This window comes from Rhineura floridana, chromosome 5 (assembly GCF_030035675.1).
Source record: "Rhineura floridana isolate rRhiFlo1 chromosome 5, rRhiFlo1.hap2, whole genome shotgun sequence".
Taxonomy (NCBI): Eukaryota; Metazoa; Chordata; class Lepidosauria; order Squamata; family Rhineuridae; genus Rhineura; species Rhineura floridana.
The window spans coordinates 37,288,518-37,295,430 of NC_084484.1; the positions used below are offsets into that span (position 1 = coordinate 37,288,518).

At 46.2% G+C, this 6,913-nt stretch overlaps 1 pseudogene; it reads right to left on the bottom strand.

The window, feature by feature from the left end:
• Positions 1–2,736: 2,736 nt before the first annotated feature.
• LOC133386051 (uncharacterized) lies at positions 2,737–5,247 on the bottom strand (annotated as a pseudogene).
• Positions 5,248–6,913: the final 1,666 nt, after the last annotated feature.

A 6,913-nucleotide genomic window follows, 5' to 3' on the forward strand; every position in this document is an offset into this window, starting at 1 on the left:
ACCTGGTGCTGAAAAGATAGTAATGTTGGCGCCAGGCATACCTCAACATGGAGATCGTTCCACAGTTCGGGGGCCACCACTGAGAAGGCCCTTTTTCTTGTTGCCATCCTCCGAGCTTCCCTCTGAGTAGGCACCCGGAGGAGGGCCTTCAATGTTGAACGAAGTGTCCGGGTATGTTCATATCGGGAGAGGCGTTCCAACAGGTATTGTGGTCCCAGCCGTGTAAGGCTTTATAGGTTAAAACCAGCACCTTGAATCGAGCCCGGAAACATATAGGCAGCCAGTGCAAGCGGGCCAGAATCAGTGTTATATGTTTGGACCGCCTGGTCCCTGTTAACAATCTAGCCGCTTCATTTTGCATGAGCTGCAGTTTCCGGACCGTCTTCAAAGGCAGCCCCACGTAGAGCGCATTACAGTAATCTAATTTAGAGGTTACCAGAGCATGAACAACTGACGCAAGGTTGTCTCTGTCCAGATAGGGCCATAGCTGGGCCACCAACCAAAGTTGGTAGAAAGTGTTCCGTGCCACCAAGGCTACCTGAGCCTCAAGTGACAGAGATGGATCTAAAAGAATGCCCAAACTATGAACCTGCTCCTTCAGGGGGAGTGCAACCCCATCCAGGACAGGATAAACATCCACCATCTGGTCAGAAGAACCACCCACTAACAGCATTTCAGTCTTGTCTGGATTGAGCTTCAGTTTATTAGCTCTCATCCAGTCCATTGTCGCGACCAGGCACCGGTTCAGTACATTGACAGCCTCACCTGAAAAAGATGAAAAAGAGAAGTAGAGTTGCGTGTCATCAGCATACTGGTGACAACGCACTCCAAAACTCCTGATGACCGCACCCAGTGGCTTCATGTAGATGTTAAAAAGCATGGAGGATAGAACTGACCCCTGCGGAACTCCATACTGGAGAGCCCAGGGTGCCGAGCAGTACTCCCCATGCACTACCCTCTGGAGACGACCCGCCAAGTAGGAGCAGAACCACTGTCAAGCAGTACCTCCAACTCCAAAATCAGCGAGTCTCTCCAGAAGGATACCATGGTCGATGGTATCAAAGGCCGCTGATAAGTCAAGGAGAATCAACAGAGTTACACTCCCCCTGTCTTTCTCCCTGCAAAGGTCATCATACAGGGTGACCAAGGCTGTCTCTGTGCCAAACCCGGGCCTGAAACCCGATTGAAATGGATCCAGATAATCGGTCTCATCCAAGAGTGTCTGGAGCTGGTCCGCAACCACTCATTCCAGAACCTTGCCCAGGAATGGAACATTTGGTACTGGCCTGTAGTTATTAAAATTTTCTGGATCCAGGGAAGATTTCTTCAGAAGTGGTCTCACCACCGCCTCTTTTAGGCAGTCAGGGACCACTCCCTCTCGTATTGAGGCATTAATCACTTCCCTGGCCCAGCCGGCTGTTCCATCCCTGCTAGCTTTTATTAGCCAAGAGGGGCAAGGATCCAATACAGAAGTGGTTGCACGCACCCGTCCAAGCACCTTGTCAACGTCCTCAAGCTGTACCAACTGAAATTCATCCAAAAAATCAGGACAAGACTGTGTTCTGGATACCTCATTTGATTCAACTGTGATAACATTGGAGTCCAAGTCCCGGCGGATGCAAAAGATTTTTTCCTGGAAGTGTCTAGCAAATGCATTGCAGCGGGCCTCAGATGGTTCCACCATGTCCCTAGGACCAGAATGTAATAGTCTTTTGACAATTTTGAAAAGCTCTGCTGGGCGGCAGATAGATGATATAATAGTGGCAGCAAAATATTGCTTTTTTGCTGCTCTCACTGCCCCTGAATACAGCTTAGCATAGGCACTTACCAGTGCATGATTGCATCCGTCAGGAGTTCGTCTCCATCTGCACTCAAGCCGTCTCCTATATTGCTTCATTGCTCTCAGCTCCAGAGTATACCATGGAGCCATATGAGCTCTACACAGGAGAGGGCGCATAGGAGTGATCATGTCAACTGCCCGGGTCATTTCTGTATTCCACAGTTCAGCCAGGGTTTCGACAGGAGCACCAGCCCTATCAGCCAGAAAACTCGCCAGAGCCCTTTGAAAGCCATCCAGATTCATTAGTCTCTGGGGGCGGACCAACTTAATAGGTCCCCCACCCTTGCAGAGGGAAGAAGCCGCTATAATTCTAAACTTCAACAAGCGGTGATCTGTCCATGACAAAGGAACTGATGTAAGGCTCCCCACATTCAGATCACCATCTCCATGTCCAGTCGCGAAAACCAAATCTAGAGTATGCCCTGCTACATGTGTTGGGCCAGTAACATATTGGGACAGCCCCATGGTTGTCATGGAGGCCATGAAGTCCTGAGCCGCCCCAGACAAGGTGGTCTCGGCATGAATGTTAACATCTCCCAGAACCAACAGTCTGGGGGATCTCAGCAGTACATCTGAGACCACCTCCGTTAGCTCAGTTAGGGAGTCTGTTGGGCAGCGGGGTGGACGGTACACCAACAGAATCCCCAGTCTGTCCCCTTGACCCAACATAAGGTGTAAACACTCTAGACCAGTAGTCGCATAATGTAGAAGTTGTAGACAATGCATATGGAAATATACTCATAAATGAAATAATACCAAAAAAATAAACAGGAACAAATACACAAACATTTCAGCACTTAGTAAACAACTCGACTAAATCAGAACTTTCCTTTCCTGGCCTTCAAAGCTGCGAACTTGTGAATCACTTCATCGAAATCAATGCCTTTCACCAACTCACTTTCAATGGATAATATCGCAAGATCGGAAAGCCTTGACTGTCCCATGGTAGATTGCAAATAGTTCTTTATAAGTTTCAGCTTTGAAAAGCTCCTCTCACATGAAGCCACAGACACACAAATTGTCAGAAATAATTTTAGGCTTAGTGAAAGGGTTGGGAGAGATTCTACAAAGTCCCATTCAGCTATGAATGTCAAAACATCTAATGTTGCCCAATCTTTGGCTTCTTCCAGATCAATCTCTGCTGCTTTCAGGTGCCTTCTCATCCTTGGTATTTCTATTAAAAGCACACTCTCAGATACCTCATCATAGAAAGTGGTCAGTTTTGGAATGGACACCTTTAACTCTTCTGCAGTGGCAGATATGAGTCTCTTCGCTTGAACAGCCTCAAACATGGCTGCTACTTCCTTGATGGCTCTTGATCTGATCTGGAGTTCAGATGAAAGCGATCAATGCACTCAAGCATCGCTCTCTTATTTTCTTCTTGCAGAGTGAGTCCAGCATCCCTTGCTTGCTCCCCTGCCATCCTCTTTTTGAACCTGGCTCTTCTCTCTACTGCAATTCCATATTCGACTGATTTTAAAAGCACCTGTTCAATTGCATGCTCCACTAGGTGACTGCGCTCCTCATGCAGAAAAAGTCTTAGCGCCTCTAGCTTTGTCACCACTTTGTCGAGAGTTAAGCTCTTAGTCTGCAGGTATTGCTGTGTGAGATTAACTTCCTGAAGTACATCACACCAGAAGTACAGGTAGCACAGAAAAGTGAAGTCACAGACAGCAGGGAAAAGACCTTGTGCTGCACCTCTTGTGTCCAAATTTTCATGTGGATCACAAAGAGCTTCAATCGCCGCCACAAACTTATCGAACTTTTCTTTAACTGGCTTAACTGCAGCATGATGAGCACTCCAGCGTGTTGTTGATAGCCTTTTCACTGACACTCCAGTATGGTCAATTAACACATCCCATCGATGGGTGGAAGCAGCAAAGAAAGAAAACATTCTCTCAAGAGTTCCAAAAAAGTCACACACGATGCATTTTTAGCTGACCGCACAAGTTAAGTGAATGGTCCACACATCCATTAAAAATAGTTTTCTTGTTCTTTCCCTTAAGAATGGCTTGTACACCTCCATGGATTCCAGCCATAGTGGCAGCATTATCGTAACCTTGAGTGCGGCACATCATTATGTCCAGTCCATCACTTTCCAGATTTTTAAGAATGTCAGAACTGAGGTCAGCAGCTTTTTTCCCCTTTAAAGGGAAAAATCCTAGAAATACTTCTTTTACTTCAACTTTCCTATCATTGATTTTTACATATCTGATCACTTCGGACATCTGGTCAGTATGTGATATGTCAGGTGTGCTGTCGAACATGATCCCAAAGTACTTTGCAGACTTTATGTCCATGACAAGCATCTCCTTCACATGATTTTCCAGGGCACTTATAAACTCATTCTGAGTTTTTGGTGAAAGATACGAGACAGATACTTAAAGTTTACACGTGCTCTGCTTTAATCTCATTAGGTGCTTTTTCAGCACTGGATCATATTTTGAAAGCATCTCAACCAACTCAAGAAAGTTCCCTTTATTCAGTGAAGATTCATCTTCCTTGTGGCCACGGAATGCCAGATTCTGCTTGGCAAGAAACAATGTGATATCAAGCAATCTGTGCAAGATGTCCCTTCACTTTTTCTTCTCCATTTCCATCAAAGCAATAGTTTCGGTGTCAATGGTTTTGTGCAGCCTAAGTCCTACTGCCAATGTTTCCCACTTTTCAAGGCAACGTAGGTGCTCTTCGGATGTCTCATGGTTATGTACTTTTGGGCTCAGTTTCCACCACTTCTAAAACCCAGTCACAAATTTGGATGTCATATCTGTAGCACTAACGGCAAACAGTCGGCAGCAAAAACAGTATAAATTCTCGCTGACGAGTGAGTAAACCATCCATGACCGCAGAATTTTCTCGCCATTTGGCATCATCTTGTAAAACCACTCTTTTGAAAGCTGGCGCACATCTCCCTTTGCTTTTGCATCTTGCCTTCCCGCAAGACTGAAAGGCCCATCTTTGATCTGGAAAGAAGCACTTCCCCTTTTGATGATTTCCACCCGAAAATGATCTGGAACTGGTATCTCCCAGAAAGAAACATCACACAACATTTGCAAATCTTTCTGCTTAACGTCACTCATCTCATTTACAGTATCATGGCTAGAGTCACTTTCAGCACTCTCTTCTGCTTCCAATTCTGCCATTTCCACTCCTTGTTCTTCTGCTTCAAATTCTGTCATTTCCACTCCTTGCTCTTCTGCAGAATGCATGCTAGCATCAGAAGAATCAGCTTTTTCAATTGGAGATTGACAAGCAGTGTCTTTTGATGTACCCTCACCATCATCCGGTCTTTTGACATACTGAAGCATGGATTCAGCTAGTGTCTTGAGTGATTTTTTTCTTGCCTCTTTTGCTTTCCTTTGCTGGTATCCACTTGGCCTTGGTGATTTATGCACTCCATGTGGCATGATTGAATATCCCTGCACAATAAAAAGGGTTGTTGGAAAGACTCACAGCATTGTTGGAAAGACTCCACACACACACACACACACACAGAGCCTCCTGTGGGATCGTCACACAAACAACCTAGAATTTTTTTCCCTTTCACAAGGACATGCAAAAGATTGAACCCAGGACCTTCTGCATGCAAAGCACATGCTCAGCCTACCACTGGGATATAGGGTAGAAAAGTACTCACTGTTCTGCTGGTTCTAGTGCTTCTCCACCACTTTCTTCTGCAAATAAGAACATACGAACATAAGAAGAGCCTGCTGGATCAGGCCAGTGGCCCATCTAGTCCAGCATCCTGTTCTCACAGTGGCCAGCCAGGTGCCTGGGGGAAGCCCACAAGCAGGACCCGAGTGCAAGAACACTCTCCCCCCCTGAGGCTTCCGGCAACTGGTTTTCAGAAGCATGCTGCCTCTGACTAGGGTGGCAGAGCACACCCATCATGGCTAGTAGCCATTGATAGCCCTGTCCTCCATGAATTCGCAACACACAATGCCAGTCCCACCCCTTTTTACTGTAAAACCTGGAGGGAGCAGCTTTATCAGTTATTTTTTAAAAAAAACTCAGCTTCAAAGAGATTTCACAACTGATTGGCTGATCAACCCTTTTTCCCTTGTGACCAATGGAAACACTCTGCTCTGACAACTAGTGTATTCATGGCCTTCAGCTGCTGCCAGCCAAACCTACCTGACTGCTAAAGTCATCATCTAAAGTAGGGGTGGGACCAACAGCAATTTTTAAGAGGTCCATGCAGAAAAAAAGGTGGGAAACTACTGGTATAGGGGGGGTAATTTCTGTATGTACCCCTCTCTGTTCAGGCAACCAAGAGGCATTAGAGTTCACAGACATGTCCCTGCCAGGATGCTCAAGGTGTGAAGTAGGGCCAGTGAAAAGAGTGGCCTGGGGATAATTCTGAGGGCCAGTTAGAGAGGCTTGGAGGGCCACATTTGGTCCCTGGGCCTGAGCTATCCTCCCCCCCCCATTCTAATGAGCAGTCACAAGTGAAACAGGGCAGGGGGTGCAGAAATCCTGATTCAATAGGTCCCCTTCCCAAGTCTGCACAGTTTTGTTTTGGCTTCAGAGTATCTCCAAATCAAGGATTACAAGGACAGAAGAGGCAATGTCATTTCCACACAGAATTGAACTGAAACCTATCTTTTTTTGAGAAATTAAGCACTGGGGATCATATTGCACCAAGTCTAACAGCAATGGTAAACTTCTATTAAAAAAAAGTGCCAAAGCTCACAGGTGCTTGCTAGCTCTGTACCCCTAAACCAAGGGATGTTCTCAGTTTGCATAAAGATTTTGTGTGGTTTGGGGACATGGGGCAGGGTTTTGGGGGTCTTAGACCTCTTACGCTTTTGGGAGCAGAATCCCAGCAGGGTCCCTGTGTCTTCAGCATCCTATGAGACAATCAGCATGAAAGGGGGAGTGTGTTAGCCACTGAGAAGAGTCTTCTAACATGCTTCCTTGTCCTTTCCTGCTGATTGGAGCCAATCAGAGCGAAAGGAGGTGAGTCAGCCATTGAGAAGACTCTTCTCAGCAGCTAACACTCTCCTTTCATTGGCTCCAAGGGACATCTGTTTTTGTAGGAGAAGGCGTTAACAAGGTTCTCATCCTCAACCC